This window comes from Rattus rattus, chromosome 13, assembly GCF_011064425.1.
Source record: "Rattus rattus isolate New Zealand chromosome 13, Rrattus_CSIRO_v1, whole genome shotgun sequence".
Classification (NCBI taxonomy): Eukaryota; Metazoa; Chordata; class Mammalia; order Rodentia; family Muridae; genus Rattus; species Rattus rattus.
The window spans coordinates 34,983,175-35,001,278 of NC_046166.1; positions in this window are offsets into that span (position 1 = coordinate 34,983,175).

Sequence of the window (18,104 nt, forward strand, 5' to 3'; positions counted from 1 at the left end):
CTAGGTACTTACAACATTTGTCCTGCACTGCCACCTGATTTGTGGTTTTAAGTAGAATATGTACACGTTTTAGGTACTGCTTGCTACTCTGTACCAGTGAAAGGGAAAGTGTCCTTGACTTGATGAACTACATGAAGCTCAAAAGGCAACCTGACATTACTCCCTTTTGATGGCCCAGCTTAAGGGAGAATCTATCTTGCACATGGTATTAGGCTGGAGAAATGGGATCAAGGCATCTTACCAGTAAGACACTGCAAGCTTCTTTATTGTAAGCAGACATAGGCTAATACTTGACAAAATGAATGAGTGAATGAATGAATGCAATGGTTGATAAAGGTTCAGGGGAACTGGTTGTGCCCCCGTAGAGTAGTTGGCCCTGACTCTTGCCAGTCCACACCACTGAGGGTGCAGGCAAATTTGATCATGCCCCTTTAAGGATGTGGAAAACACAAAAATGGAGTAACTTTTCTGTTTCTTTGTTGGGGAAAGGGTGGCAGAGTAGGAAATGGGAAGACCAAGAGGTGAGTGAGATCAGAGTACATGATGTAAGAGTCCCAAATAATCAATTAAAATGAACTTTAAAAGGTAGACAAGATGCCTCATTCACAAAAAGAAGCAAGCAGCAGCATACTTTTTCTTTTTCTTTTCTTTTTTTTCTGGTTTTGGAGCTCTGCGTTGGGGAAAGTTTGGAGAAGATAAGTCAAAGGTGGGTGGTTGGAGATTGGTTTGAGGATTACAGTTTGTCACTGCCTACTATTCATGGGCATGGTTTCAAAAGCTGGTTTTCTTTTGTACACAACCTTCTGTCTTGGCACTTGACAGGCAGAGTTGTGGGCAGTGATTTCATTACCAGATGTTGAGTTTCATCTGATGTCTAAAGTTCTGTATGTAGAGTGGTATGCCATGAGATTTCTCCTATCTCCATCTCCATCCCGATCAGCATGTCTACTAATGTTATTCTTTTTCAGACCTTGTTTAGGCAGACTTATTGTTGAGGCATCATGATGAAATATGATCTTCATTTCGAGAATACAATATTTCACAGAAGTTTTCCTAGTCCTCTGGCTTTTACAGTTTTTCTGTCTCTACTCTGTGGTGTTTCCTGAGTCCCAGTTGGAGGAATTGTATTGTGGATGTATCATTTCAGGCCAGGTAACCCATGCTCAGTTTTTCTGTGCATCAAGTTATAATTGTGAACAACTGAAGCCATAATTCTCTCTTGTCTTCAATATTTGGGCAGTTCCACTGGATTGAGCTTGGTTTGACCATGCAAGATTTTAGTTTGTCAACATCTGACTTTTTGGTTTAATCCATTTGACATCAGGTAAAAACCAACACTAAGTTACTGATTAAGGACAAGTATACCAATAGAATTTACCTTGGGTCCTTTTATTCTGCTTGCATTTTACTTTGTCTGGTTTTGTTAAAATAGTCCCCCAGGAATTCCAAGCTTCTGTTCTTCCTATTTTAATATCTTAATTTCGGGGATAACTGCTGCCTCTGGCTTGCCATATTATGTTTTTAGTGGATACTAGATTATGGGCACAGATTTTTGTAATTTGTCTTCTTGAAGAGTTCTCTCCCTGTCTAATGAAGATTTTATAAATTAAAAAATGGGAAGAGTTCAGTGATGCAGCAACTTTATAACTTTATACACGAAACATCAAACTCAAGACTTGTTCTACCAATTTTATTTTCTTAAAACAAATCCCATACTAATTTTCCATATATTAGGCAGATAGGTGGCAGCACTTACCTGGGGAAGCATCTTGGTATTACAAACTCAACCATTTATCCCCAGAAATAAACTTCTCTTTTTTTAGTTGTGTTGTCCCTTTCAAGTCTCTCTCTTCCTGGTCTTTAACTTGCACCTAAGTCAAGGGGCCTGCTGTTAACAAGTATCCTAACCCAATTAGCTGAGAAGCAGAGGAATACATTATGCAGATGTGTGGACATTAAAAGTTACAGGGCTTTAATTGAAAGTGTGTTTTCCCTTAGATTTTATAGCCTTGTTTATTGTAATACTAATTCAGTAATTTAACATAAGTATTCTTTTTTTTTTAAATGTAAGGCATTATTGATACCAACTTTCATCTGTTCTCTAGCAGGGCCTTTTCTTCACTAATCTAAAAGTGGAGTGTGATAGAGAGGCTATGTGATTATACTGAGGAAAAGGCTCAGTTTTCAGAGGACAAATAAAGGTCATCTGGAATGCATTAAAGAGTTTGGAACGTGAAAGCTATAAAGTTTATCTGTGATGAAGCTAGTCAGTTGTTTTTACACATGCCAAGACTGTTAGGATGGTCAGAGCCATGACAGATAGATTGGAGATTTTGTAGTCTATTTTCCTGTGTAAACTAGGTAGATGTGGTGATTTCAATAAAAATGTATCTTCATAATCTCATATAGCTTAATATTTGGTTACTGTTTGGTACAACTGCTTGGAAAGGATTAGGAGGTGTGACAAGGTTGAAGGATATGTAGTTTAGAAATCCCCATGATTCTCTGTTCACTCTTTTTACCTTTGCTTATGGATGAAGATGTGAGCTCTTAGCTACTTCGGCAGCACCATATCTGCCTGCTAGGTACTGTGCTTACTTCCTTGTTGGTCCTGGACTTTAATTGTCTAAGATCATAAGCCATAGATTGAGCACTTCCTTTTATAAGCTGCCTTTGCCTTTTCCTCTAATCATAGCAATAAAAATGCAGCTAAGATAGTAAGTAAATGTATATAATATTATAGTAAGCAACATAGAGAAGAATCTGTGAGGAAGCAATAGAGGCAATTCAAGAGTCAAGGGAAGCACCTTAAGAATATTGAGAGTATGCATATGGTTTTGTGGAAAACCACAAAATCGTGGTGTCAAGGATATAAAGGAAAATTTAATTTTCAATGTATAGGTCCCACCATTGGAAACTAAAGGGCACATAAGAATGACATTAACATAGACTTTACATACAGTCAGGCTTTTTGGACTTTCTATATTCTTTTTCTTGTAAGCCATGACTGTTATTGTGGACTGCAAATACAAACAGAACAGCCCTCCACTCCCAAAAGAGATGAGACATAGTATTGCCATATAGTTGGCAGGTTGGACAAACCCCAGTTGCTTGTGGGGAGAAGATTCCTATGACAGAACATTCTATTATAGCCTGAGAAAGGGGTCCAGAAAGTTTGTCTACTTTTAGGTAGATTATAAAAAGAAAGAGGGTTAAGTCTTACTAAACATCTCGGTACTAATAATTTTAGGAGCAAATATTAAAGCATAATTCCAGAAACAAATTCTGTGTGGACATGCAATCAAGAGATAGCTTTTCCAAAGTGATGAGCCAAAGATGTAATCCTGAAATTTCCAGAGCACGGTCATAATTTCACATTTACATGGAATGATCTTCAAATTAATAAAACATTTAGAAAGTAAAATTTATAATTATTTTGATTTCAGGTAAACTAAGAGATGTTCATGCAATTAATTGTCTAAAACACACAAAATGGCAAATAATAGTAATATTTCAGGACAGAAGAAAAGTAATGGAAGATATTGCTAATAGAAATGAGTATTGTTGAAAATGCAAAATACTGGTGATATCTATTGTAATTAAAAATATAATCTATGTTTTCCTGGGCTTAATTACACATATCATATCTTTAAAAATGACTAAAAATAAGGCAAATATCCATTGTATCGATATTTATAAAAATGAAATTTAAATGGAAATCTGTACACAATAATTATGCACACAGATCATCATGTCAGTTAAAAGAGTAAATAATTTTGCTACATAGTGTAAGTACAGCAATGTCAAATGAACTGAATGAAAATGAAAATCGAAATTAAATGCTTTCAGCATTAACACCTCATAACATGAGCAGACTCATCAACAAACATGCTAGTTGCCAATATTTTGTTGTAGTGTCGAAGTCTTTCTTCATAAACACCGGTTGATGGGTAGCTTACTTCTTCCAGTTTTCTCTCAGAAATAATTCATGAGGAGATCCACCCTGTCACTATACTGTGGCATTATCATAATCAATTATTTACATTATCAAATACGCAGCTTCAGGCATGGAACTTGACTTTTATCAACTATATCTTTACTGTTCAGTTTCACTGACTACACTGACCCTTACTCATGACTACCGTTCTAAAATTCTACCACTTATTGTGTTCCAAGATTCCATATTCTATTGTTTAACAACTTTTTGTTTTGTTTCATTCATTTTGTATGCTCAAATTTTAAATTACTCAAAGGCACTCTCTACGTTTTCTTCTTATTTGATGACCATGCAAACCATTTTTCTGACATTTTGAGTTCAAGTGAAGGGAGATAGATGTTCACTGTAAGCATATGTCTCCTTTACATTTATTTAGATGCCATCCATGAATGATGTGCTAAATATAACTCATAAGAAACCTTGTTCTCTGAAACACAGTCATGGATTAAACTATTTTCATCATAATTTCTGCTACGTAAGGGGCTGTAATTTCTTGCCCTAGATATGACAACAGTCTTTTGAAAATATCCTCCCAAGCTCTCTTTTTGCACAGCATCAATAACCTTCATAAATTGGACAGGAAAAACCTATGTAGCTCATAAAAAGTACTCTCAAGTTTTATGCATAGAATGTAAACATACCTTTGCACTGATTAATCCAGAGAGAATTAGTCCAAAATCAACCAATTACTTTTTAAAAAGAGTTCTTGGGCTTTATATCTTCTATTTTACTTTTTGAATGATGCGTGCTGTTGTATGGTTATTTCTTTCAAATCAAAATACATTCTCCTTGAGGGAAGAGACAGGTTAGTGCAATGCACTGGACTCTGGAAGCTTAGAAATTTAGATTCCTACACGATACTATTTGTATAGCATTTTCCTCCAAGATTAAATCCTTCCACCTTGTAGGGAAACATACGAAATACATAGAATATCCAATGGGAGATGAAATAGGCTAATTCCAGACAGCATGCTTATGAAGTGGTAAAACAATCTATATTTCATAGGGAAGCTCATTAAGAAAGGAAGTAAACCACTCAAAAAAGCTTCAGGAAGTCCCTGAAACTGACCTGAGTCATTAGACTCTTTCTTTCCCAAGAGTACATAAATGGTAAAGACTACTGACAGAAGATTCAGATTAGCCCAGAATCCTGGTAGAAGCAGAGAATAGTGGAACAGCAATAAAAAAAAGGAATCAAAGTCAGCCATGTTCTTGAAGCAATTCCAATAAAATTTGATGGTCCACCAAATTGGACTTTGGTGATATAAGTACTTTGGTAGGTCAAGTGCTTCCTTTCTGGGTGATAAGACATGTGTAAGTGTGTTGCAACTCTGCATGAAAAGTTTGCCAAACAGCAGGCCCCTCTCTAGCATTATGTGAGTAATAATGGTTGCTAAGGAGAGAAGCTTTTCAGCCTTCAGGTTTGACAGGAAGTGACAAGAATATATAGATATTTCTCAATGAAATTCTGTAGCATCTATCTTAGCAGTGAATTTTAGTACTTGATTAGCATGTAACTTAGTGGATGATTTCAACAAGTGTCAGAGACTTGCTGAGACAAATATTAAAGAAAATTAAAAGATATTGCTACATAATATTGGATAAATAGAAACTAGAATTTAGTTTTCAGACTTCATTATGATTTTTCAGCTGAATATTTAAGAATAAGTGTTTCTAATAGTCATGAAGTCTTCATGTATAATGGATATATTTTTTTCTGTGTTGTATTTTACCTGTGTTTACTCTAAAATATTTGTAGTGTCTCTAAAGCACACAAAATCTTTCTAGAATTCCAACAACTTTTAAAGTTATGTTTAAAAAAGTATCAGGTCATGGGTTGTTATTGTGACACATCTGAATCTGGAAGACTTGTTTAAGGATTTTGGGATATTTGACTAGAAAAGTTCTTGCGTATTCTGAGTTTAATGAGTTGTTATGAAAACTTTGAAGATAATGTTGATAACAGTGCAGACTATAGTGACTTGCCTGGCTTAGGAAGATTCAAAGGGTAATTTAAGTGTATTTTAAAAACTCTACCAGAGACATATATGTGGTGATTTCAATTAAGAATTGCTATAGTAAAACTTTTGCTTTCCTGAGTTAATGGGTGCTGGGCAGCTGAGGCAGATGAATCATTTGTGATTAAGAATGGAAAAATATCATCGGGCAGGAATCTTCTGGGAGTATTTCCTCAGGATTATCACAAAGAGGTTAGGAGAGTGGGGATATTCCTGTATCTCCTACTGGCCATTAAACTTAGTAATGTGTAAGAGTCACCCAAGTATTACTAGTTTTGAAGATGTGACAAATAAAAGAAATGAACTGGGACTTGTCACCATGAGTCAGGCCTTGAGTTCATTAAGAGGGGACAATAGAAACTACCAGGAGAGGTACAGCCTCAGCTATAGTACAAGACCCAGGATCAAAGAAGTCATGAAAAGAATCTGAACTTTGACACCACGTGGCAAGGTCAGAATTCCTGAAAGGAACCAAGGAAGGATTATTGATATAGGACAGTCTGGTGCAGTGGAGACCTTGGCAGTTTTGAGATGGCAGTACCATGAAATAACCACCCTGGACAGCAGCAGTTGTTGTGTGGAACCAAATTGTTGAGCGGCGCAAGGTGAAATTAACATTGCTCTCTATAAATTGCTTTGGTCCTGTTGATTTACCACAGAAATAGAAACCCTAAGACAGTTGCATTTACACCAAGATACTTTGCTTGTTCATGCTATTTCCTTCATATATGCTCACCTGTCTTCCAGGGTTTTCATTGATTTTTTTTGACCAAGTCTCACACTGTTCAGGCTGTAGTCTTTTGTGTTTGCCAATCCTGTCCTCATTTACACTGTGACCAACTTAAATTCTGTTTTTCTCCATATAGACTATTAACATCATCCTTGAACTGTAGCTGCTTTGGCAAGAGGAAGATGCTCTTTATACTATTCTTTTTGAAGGAATATATACATAGTTGGATCTCATTATTTTTTTTAACCAGAAATTCTGTTACGAGCATCTCACACTGGCTACTCAAAGGCTTCATATTGTTGTTCATAGCACAGGTAGTATAGTGAGAACGGTCTATTAATTCTTATTAAAGTGAGTTGTCCATATCATACTTAATTGTGAAGAATATATTTCAGAATGATCATAACACTTTCGGGGGAGAACAATTCCTGCATCAACAGAAAAGGGATGGTTAGTTAATTACCAACTAATTAAGACTTTTCCTTGTCAATTGGAAGAAGAAGCTAAATATATCCACATATCATGTTGTATTTATTTTTCTGTAATGGATTAAACAATCTGCTCATAGTCAACTTATTGGATAAACAAATATAAATGCCTTTGTATTATCGAAATTCCAATAACAACAATAATGTTTAACTTTCTATTATTCACTGTAACTTGTATTAAGTAATATTGTCACATGTAATAAATAATATTTATGTTAAACAAGATTCAAGAGTCCAAGATAATTAAGAGTTACTGTGAGAAAAAATATAAAGAAAAAAGTTAAACACAGCTTTGTTTCTAACACTGTAATGAATACATTATCTCTAAGATTAGAATTGACATTTTGACATATATATTCAATAATGCTGTATTTACTCAGTGCCGAAAAATTTTAATCTAGAGTCAGGGCTGTGGGTAGTTTGAGATATTTTGGTCCAACTGGATAAACAAATCTTGTATCATAATGAAGAAAGAGAAAGTCTCCGATTGAAGTGAAATAGTACATAAGTAATGTGTTTTCTGACAACCAAGTGACGGCTTACTAGCTAACAGCATGTATTGTTCTTGTAGAAGACATCAGTCAAGTTTCCAGCTCCACATATTATGGAGCTCACAAATACCTGTATCTCCAACTTCTAAGTCTCCAGTGTTATTTTTTGGGTTCTGTAAGTACCTTCACATATAACATAACATAACACAACAGTCACAGACACACACACACACACACACAACAACACACACACATACACACACCCAGAGGTAAAGAAATAAAAAAATTAAAATCTTACAAAAGAATGAATTTTCTTCCTATAGTAAGAATCAATCAATGACTCTAATCTTTTTCAATGCAGATTAAAATAAAAAAAATCTTCTATGAACCACACTAGTGTAGAAAAGTGTGGTTATTAAGACCAATACAAAAAATATCCATTGACTATGGCAATACACTCTTTGAGTACTTTGTGCTGAAGGTAGACAAGGAGAATATCATCCATTGTAAAAATGACACTACTAAGAAAATAATTCAGGTTTTATCTGAGATCTGAAGTTAGAAGAATAGTACACACACATTAGAAAATACATAAATATGTAAGATGGCACTGTTGCCCAAGTTAAGCTAAGAAACTCAGAAAGTAAATACCCCCATTTGGAAATAATGAATGGTCTATGTTGATTTACATAGAAGAGAAGTTAAAATATTAGGTAACTCATAGATTCATTGCAAAGCAATAGAATAAGTATAGCAACAGCTGAAATGATACCCAATGCTTGGCCCAAGAGGTTTCTCATCAGTCCTGCTCCTGTCTTGATAGAAAAGCCTTTCCAAGGCCAGTGCTCTTCAACTGTGAAGACTGTGAACTCACCATGAGCACAGAGTTTCTGACTAAAGTGGGTCATAATAAAAGTGGCTTAACTGATAATTATGTTTTAAATTAGAACTTGGTCTTTGCTTGAAACTCAAGTGCATGTTAGATTAGTAGAATGTTTAATAAATATAACTCTCAGACTTATTCTAGGAAACTTGAAAAAACAAAAGTAATACCTAAAAATGAATACACTTAGAAATACTATAAGTACTTTGTTTTAAGCACTGCACATTGATATCAGAAACTATGACCAAATTGGCTTGGCTTTAGGCATAGCTAAATTTAAGCGAATCAAATGGTCTCAGAAACTTTCTGTCTTGAGAATATATTCCTTGCTGCTTAATTTGTCTTGCAATTCCATCACAGTCAGGCTGCTTTCAACATCCAAGGTGTCTGTTGTACAGTAATCTGGAATTATTTTCTTACTAATCCAAGCCATTGTGGAGGGGAAGCCATCTTCTTACTGTCAAATTCTAACAGCCGGTCCTAATTCACACTTTTTGAGCCAGGGATACTGAACAAAGGAAATAAAATGATTTTGCTGTCACACTTAAACTACACAATCATGCTTGATGCCAGAACTTGGACAGTTCCAAAGAAACTACACATGTAGTTAAATAAGGTGCAATATATATGTCAGAAAAATAGACAGAAACATATGATTCAGAACCACATGCACAAATATGTCATAACATCTTATTTAATGTTTGATCAACAAAATAAATACCAACTTGTCCTTCACTGCAAATTTTAGGATTCAAGGACCTTAAATTTTATATATTTGGCCATTCTTTTTTTAAAAAATAATTTTCCTTTTTTTTAAATTTATATTTCAATGTTGTTTCCTTTCCTGGTTTCCCCTCTGCCTTTCTTTTTATGGTGCTAGATTGAGTCCAGAGATTTCTATCCTAATTACTGGATAGATAGGTAGATCATGATGGAGAGTTCCAACCTGGAATGTACAAGGCACTATGTTTAATCCTCAATATGAAAAGAACAAGGGATATAAGGCTTTCTTTTTGTCCTAACATAGTTGCCAGTATAACTTTGTGTCTGTGTCTGCTGTTAGTGGCATTGTGGTTTCTCTGTCACTTAGTGTTTTGGGGGTACATTTTTGTCTATCAGGCTTAAGTATTGAGAACTCCCACATGAGTTGTGATTCTCTCCTTTGCCATCCAAATTGTTTGGCACCTTGTATTTTGTGAGTTTATTACTGACCAAATCAAAGTTAAATAATTTCTCTTTTCATTATTTTCTTAAAACATTTTAAAATCACATTTTATTTTTTGGGGGGTGTATGTTTGCTATGCAACACAACGTAATGATTCTATCCATTGCAAACTCTCACAGAAAAATCCAAGTACTAACAAAGAAAACCTTCCTTGGAGTTGTGTTTTACAGGATCAGCAAGGCTCCTAAAACAACTTAAGCTACTTCTACTGTACTTAGTTGCCTTCTAGACTTGAAGGTAAGATCCTATTGTAGAAAAAAAATTCACTTGGAGGGGCCTAGCTTCAGCTGATTTGGAAGCGTCCTCCCTGAGTACTAGCTTTCATCAAAAGAACGATCTGCTTACTTAGCTGCAGTTCTGTGTTTTAATTAACTAACAGAAACAAGTACAGCATTTGAAAAAGATACTATGATCTGTACTGTCTGATATAAACATAAAATTTCTCACTATCATGAATGATGCATCAATGCTCCAAACCAGATGGTTCAAGATGGATCGTCATCTTCAGAGGAAACAAATGGTCATTAACATCCTTCACTCTGGGAAAACAACATGACTAAAGACAGAAATTCCGGGGAAGATGGTCAAAATTTCCCAAACTTAACCACATGTCCAATCATTGTATTTGGATTCAGAACTTGTTTTGATGGTGGAAAGACTACAGCTTCAACATACTTTGCTTTCTGCAGAGAAGAAGGGACTCGAACACTGGCATGCAGGCTTAGCCTTATGAGAACAGTCTCCACCAACAGTTAAAGGAATTCAAGTAGAGAATGAAGAAGGCCAATGGTGGTGCTAGCAAAAATGAAAGGAGGAGAGACTCTATGGTGACATGTGCTGTGATGCCATTAATCTCTAAGGAGAGGACTAGTAAACTGCAAAAACATATCTATATCGATATCTATATCAAGAGAGAGAGAGAGAGAGAGAGAGAGAGAGAGAGAGAGAGAGAGAAAGAAAGAGAGAGTAACCCAGTGTGAAGGTGTACATAAATACCCCTTTTAAGAATATTAATTTAATTTTTATAGCACTGGATAAAGAAAAGGCTATCTTACTCAGGAGTGAACAATATGAACTATGAGACAAATTTTTGAGACAAAGATATGCCCACTTGTGCAATAGTGACACTACTGTCATGGAATAGAAGACTTCTCTCTGGTTTGAGTTGAGTCTTGCTCCACATGAAGGAACTATACCTGGTACTGTAAAAACGCTTGAAAACTCTTGTTTTGAGCCTATGGGATGAATTTAGCTGTTTATTTAAACTGATTTAGAATCAAGCTATGTTCTAAATATATTTGTGTATGTCCATAGGCATATGAGATTATCTACTTTATTCAACGACACATAATTCTCTAGTAAACCGTGATGAATGTAGAAACTCCTTGCTATACAGTGTGCCAAGAACAAGTGAGTTATAGGTACTCAGCCACAAATAAAATATTCATACCTTCTTGTGAGGCTTAGGGTACATTATAGAAGTTGGGAAGGAGGGGTTGGGGATTTAGCTCAGTGGTAGAGCGCTTGCCTAGCAAGCGCAAGGCCCTGGGTTCGGTCCCCAGCTCCGAAAAAAAGAAAAAAGAAAAAAAAAGAAGTTGGGAAGGAAAATACGTAGTGGATAGAATATAGGATGAAGAGCTGCAAAATACTTTGTTTTAGGTCTCAGACAGGCACTGCAGTTGTGAATGTCCTCTCTGGGCCTGCACTTGAAGAGGAAGAATTAATTAGTCTCTCACAAGGATGAGCTCGTATACTTTATTCAATACAGAGTCTTCAGTCGTGAAATTATATACATACAACCAAGACAAAATGGACTCAGTGACTTCTATTTACACATTTGTGCATATGTAAGTATAATATTGATAATCAAAGAAAAAGAGGCCCTCAATTTGAAGGAAACTGGGGCTGAGTACATGGGAGAAATTGAGCAGAGGGGATATAAGAGGGATCAGAGAGAGGAAAGGGAAGGGGGAAGTGATGTAATTAGTTCTTTATTTAATTTCAAAATAAATAATAAAAAACACCAAATGGATCTATTAACTGTTAGGGCATGGATAGAGACGGAACTCTGGACCCCTCTTAAATCCCACATTCTAACTCTTCCCATGTACCCAGGCTCAATTCCCGTCAAATCGAATCTTTATTATTCTTATACATATTCACACATGTACAAATATATAGCTAGAACCTACTGAGTCCATTTTTGTTGTATATGTATATGTGTGTGTCAATACTTTCAAATGTATATTAAATAAAGGAATAATTAATCTGCCAAATACCTTGATTAGAAGTTGCATGCTAGTTTAATTTTGAAGGATTACTCTGTGTGCATAGCTGCATACATATTATAATTGTGATTCCTGCATGTTTCTGGATATTTAGTCCAATACTTATTAACCCATGTCTAGCATTGACTTTTCAAATTGCTAAGATACTTTTATGATCCCATTTGCTTTGAAGTTGTTAGCCTAGCATTTTCTTAAGAATTGATCAAACGAAGGAGCCAGAAAAAAAGGAAAATCTCTGCCCCACTGGTCATAATCCTGATGTGCAAGATCATTGCCTGTATTTTGCAATATGACTAAATAAAACTTTATCGTACCTTTCAATTACATATTTGTTACAAAAGGTAATAAATTTGATAACAAACCTGAAGTCTGAATTATATGCAACACACACATATACAATAGAAACTTTGTACTTTGACTCTTAATTTTCCTTCATATGCATTTATTTTCATTATGGTATACTATATAGTTAATACTTAAAAAGTTAACTTTAAAAAGTCTCAGGATTTAATTGACAACTTTGGATTTTTTAAAACTCAATTATCAAATGGTGTGGTTAGATAATACATTTAAATGGTGAGGAAAGTTAACAGATATCTATTAAATAATAGTTCCTAACAGTATATTGGTTTCAGTTCCAACTTGAGGTGATAAAGTATTTTCATTCATTTGTTTATACACTATGTTTTATGAATATTAATCTTTAGAGACAAAATATTGAGTACTATGGTTACCCAGAGGGCCATTGTTATCTGTGTTAAGTCATAAAACATTTTCACAGAGACCTGATACTAGAAAAACTATTATGGAGACATATCATTATCTATCAACTAGGAAACTAAGATACCATTAATGTAATTACATCAGTACTTTGAAACTGCTAAGTGTTTACCAAACAATATATTAATGTTTATTTCCCTCTGATTTCTATTATGCAGACTTGAGGTAAGATTTTTCATAATGCCCTGGATAGAACTGTTTTTTTTCTGTTCATTTTCACACCAATCTAAAGCAAGACTAATTTAATAAGGGATAATTTATGAGATTCATAGGGACCAAAATCACTTTCAACAATAAATAACATGTGTACTCTTAAAACTTTCAAGCAGCAATTTCTTATATGTTTAGTTGATTATATGTTGTATAATGTCCTAGTTTGTGCTGGAATTCATTATCTGGAAATATGTGATTCCTAATAAGATCACAGATGCAGAGTACTTTAAGCCGGAACCCTGAACTAAACAGGAATTTTGGTGAAGAGAGTGTCAGGTAACTTGAACAAAGGAGCAAATGGGACAGCGCTTGCTAGGCCTTTATTAAATTACACGTTTAGACAGCTCGGCTGTATTTTGTTACTAAACAGTGAGGAAAGCAATACACATGCACTTCTCATGGATAGGGTGTCAAAACTGGCAGCTGATTTCAAGTCATGTCAGAGAAATTTAAAAGTACAATATTCTTATTCCTGTGTCAGATGGTAGATTGGGAGCAGAAGAATAACAGTGTTGCAAATACTTCATGTAACTGATGATATAATTAGCAAAGTTATTAGGAAAATGATTCAAGTTCAAATCAGAATATCAGTTGCTTCTACCTTTATACCCTGTGGAAGACTGTGCTGCCCAAAGATGGCATCACATCTGCAAACCCATCCAATTCTTCTGTTGCCTTACTTCAAATGTGATATTGACAGGTTCTCAGTAGAGGTGTGGTTTGTCTTCTCTGTCCTTGAACCCGAGTGTACCATGGTAACTTCTTGGTTCAGTAGAATATAGGAGCATATTGGTGAGTGACTTCTAAGGTCAAATCATAAACATTGACACAGCAGTATGAACATCTTCTCTGATAATCCCATTTCTTTACCCAGCTAACCATCAACATCCATCCTGAGATATGTGAGTGAATGTAAAAGTATTTCAAGGACTTGATGACACCACCTTTTGCCCTGGTCCCAATATATGAAGCATAGACAAACAATCCCATGTGTCTTTTGAAAACACGTAATCTACTGAAAATAAGAATCAATATATACTGCTTCTAAAGAGTTTACTTTTTCCAGGAATATTATATTGAAAGAACATCTTGCTATTTGGGTTTTGATTGTCTGTTATTATTTGAACTCATAGCAATCTTCCTGACATAGAAGACTGATTTCTGGGAGAGGATGTATGTGGCACTGTGGCTATCAAGTTTTAAACTCTGAGGTAATGTGTTTCTCAGGAAGAGGTAAATAGTGCAGCTCTATGATTCTGGTCATGAATTCTACAGCCATGACAATGCTCTTCAGGAAACCACCACATTTACTCCCCTGCCCATAAATATCAAATCTAACTTATAAAAATCAATATACTTATTAATTAGGACTACCATATAATATATTTTGAACATATTTATTTCCTCCTGTGATACCATGTATAATCACCCTCAGCTTTTTTATTTCTTCTTTTTTCCTTTTCAAGTCTAGTTTGTGTTTCTAGACCATGTTGGGAGTGGGACCTGCTTTAGCACATGCTAAAAGTACCAAGGGTCACATCAGTGAAGAAAACTGACCCTCTCTCCCAAAAAGTAGCAAATGTCAATGCTCATGAGCTAGTTTTAAAAATTCATGTTCATCTTTCCTGCCTTTGTGATGGGATTTTGTCTGTGAAGGTCTTCTTCATGGTATCACTATAACTGTGAGTTAGTATGTACACCAGTTCTGTTGCCTCTAGAAATTACTGCTTCCTTAATGTGATATTGACAATGTTTGGCTCTTCAAGTATCTCCTTTTCTTTAAGGATCCCTAAGATTTAAGAGGGGGTGTTATATGTATGTATCATTCCAAGCTGAACTCCCTACAGTCTCATATTCTATTCATATGGCCCAATGAAGGACCCGTGCTAATTTCTGTCTATTGCAAGAAGCTTGACAATGTTTGAACACTGAGTTTTCTGAGCATCTTGAAGATTTAGAGAAACCTGTTTTAGTAAGTTGGTACCAATAATACACTGCTGAAATTGCTGACATTATTTTTCATCTTGCTTAGAATATTGTAACAAGTATATACAACCTCTTTAAAAAGATTCACATGGGATGCTTAAATCCCACTTCTGTTATTTCACCACATTCAACACTTTTCAGTTGAAAACAAATATGTGGCAGTCAGTCAGTACATTTTAAATTTGCAGGTAATTTCTATTAAAAAGGTCAGCTATTCCACTCTTTGCACATTTGACTAACAAAATTATTGTTGCTGTACTGTACATTCTTTTCCTTTCTAGAGAAATGTCAAGTCCTTCATATTCTGGCTCACAAATTCTTAAGACAAAACTTCCATTAATGTCTTGAGATTCAAGGGTAAATCTTGTTAGTAGTTATGATTTATGTTCTCTTAGGTTTTAGTTCAGTATACTTATATATGTGCAGTAAGTAATGGACTTCAAGAATAACTTTTAAAACTGGTATTTAGAAGGAAACATCTAAGCCAATGTTTTTGTTTTTAATAACACTACATTTATAGTATGGGTAATGGGGAATTATGTACATTTCTATTACACACTTGAAATTATTTTCTCCCATTTCTTTTCAAAATTTGTAAAGGCAAAGGCCCTAACTTTCTGGTGATAAATTAAGTTCTTTAATATATTTCAAGCTAAATAAATTTAGACAAAATAAAGAGGATCTCAAGTGCTTGGAATGATATCAGTATTTTATATCAAACAAGAACATAGTCAAGAATTGTGCAAGGCATAATTTTATAGAGATATTTCACCAGAGACAGGAGGTATAAGACAAACGAAAGTGTAGGTAGGTGTGCACAATACAGACTCAAATCCATCAACTTATTAAGCATCTAAGAAAAGTTCCCTGTGCATATTGTACAGAAATATCTCTTCTTCAGCATTTCCATGCAGTTTCTCAAGGTTTTCATGTACAGATTTTCATGTACTATTTAATACAATACAATTATGGATAGATTTTTATCATTTGGCTTCAATTTGTGTATACATGTATGCAACTACCAAGTAACATATGAAGACTTGTCCCTAGGTTGTAGGACTATTGGAGGGTGGTAGGACTTGAAGAGGTAAGGCCAAATAAGAAGGTGTTAGGACACCGGGGCTTACTCTCACAAGAATTACTGGAGCCTGTCCACTTATTGACTTTTTTTTTTTGTATTAAGATATGAGGTAGATGAGTATACTCTGATATGTAATTGTATTCTCCTACTTTATAGTCCTAAAAATGAGGATATGTGATCATGAAAAGGAATATTTGAAGCCATGAACCAAAATAGATCTTTTTTTCCTTTGGAAGTTGATTAAACAGGCATTTGTAAGAGCACTAGAAAGTACATCTCTATTGGGAACTTGACTATTTTAGTCACACTGTTTTTCAGGGTTCCATTCAGAGCAATGACTGGTGATGTAGCTTCTGTATAGTGAATAGCAAATTATCTCTCCTTAAATGAAAGAACATATATTTAAATGAAAAGTCAAATACATTTTTTTGCATAGTCTTCTTTAAAAATTGGCTTCAAAAATGACAGAAAGGAAAAACGAAAGTCTGACACAAAATGAAATTACATGCTAACCAGTGTTTGTAAACCTTTTTATTTCTGAAAATATAATGAGAAGGAAGATTGTGGATATCCATGTGAAATAAACTAACACTAGCAGAGAAATGATGCCTATTTTCTTCAGGCTGTGATGAATAAGAAAATGGGCATTGGATGTTGATTTTATATGTTTTGTTTTTCTTTTTGATGCCCCCCATTGGCTTTATAAAAACGTTCTTCAAATTTGAAAGAAAAGAATCAGAGGCAGTTTAAAATACAAGTTGCTGTGAGAGCATGATTTATTATAGTAATTATTATTTTCCCAAACTATAGAGCATAAAAGTACTAGACCCGAGGGAGTAGAGGGAAAAGATTTTTTTCATTCGTTTTTCTTCTCAAATTTTAAAATGTTTATTTCACAGAATACATGCTCTATATAAGCTTTGGAACTGAAGTAAAATACACAGAATATTGAATATGAAAACATTTACATATATATGCCAAAATGTGTATATTTATATACAGTGAGATTTATTTAAAATATTCAAATTTTAGTAAAAATAATTGAAATACTCTTACACAAACACATAGAAAAATAACATCTCATTATGAAGATGTGAAGGAAATAATAAATATAAAGTCTTAAGGAATGTTTGCTTTAATGACAAAAAATTAAAAAGGACTAGCAGTGTAATATGGAGCTGTTACCTCCCAAATTAGTTATTTTCCTAAGCCTCATTGTTTCTGCCCTCCCTAAGAACTGTGTTGGTTTCTTTAAGAATCAGTAGATGCTGGGAAGGATATGGAGAAATAGGAACACTCCTCCATTGTTGGTGGGATTGCAAGCTGGTACAATCACTCTGGAAATCAGTTCAATCAGAAAATTGGACCTATCTGAGAACCCAGCTGTACCACTTCTTTGCATACACCCAAAAGATGCTCCAACATATAACAAGGACACATGCTCCACTATGTTCATAGCAGCCTTATTTCTAATAGCCAGAAGCTGGAAAAAACCCAGATGACCTTCAACAGAGGAATGGATACAGAAAACGTGGTACATCTACACAATGGAGTACTACTTGGCTATTAAAAACAAAGACTTCATGAAATTCTTAGGCAAATGGATTGAACTAGTGGGTGGATGGGAGTGGGAGCATCTTCATAGAAGCAGGGGAAGGGGGATGGGGTATGGGAAAGGGAAAAAAGCGAAAACATTTGAAATGTAAATACATAAAATATTCAAGAATAATAAAATTTAAAATAAAGAAAAGAAAAATGAGAATCACGTCTTCTTCATAGCTTAATGTTTGCTTTTACTTTACAGTCAAGGCTTTGTACTTTAGTCAAATCTCTTGTTTACTTAAAGATGAGTTACTTCCGGTTGCTTTTGACCAATGGTACTTCTGTCTTGGAACATAGAAGCTCAACTGATACAATGATGAAG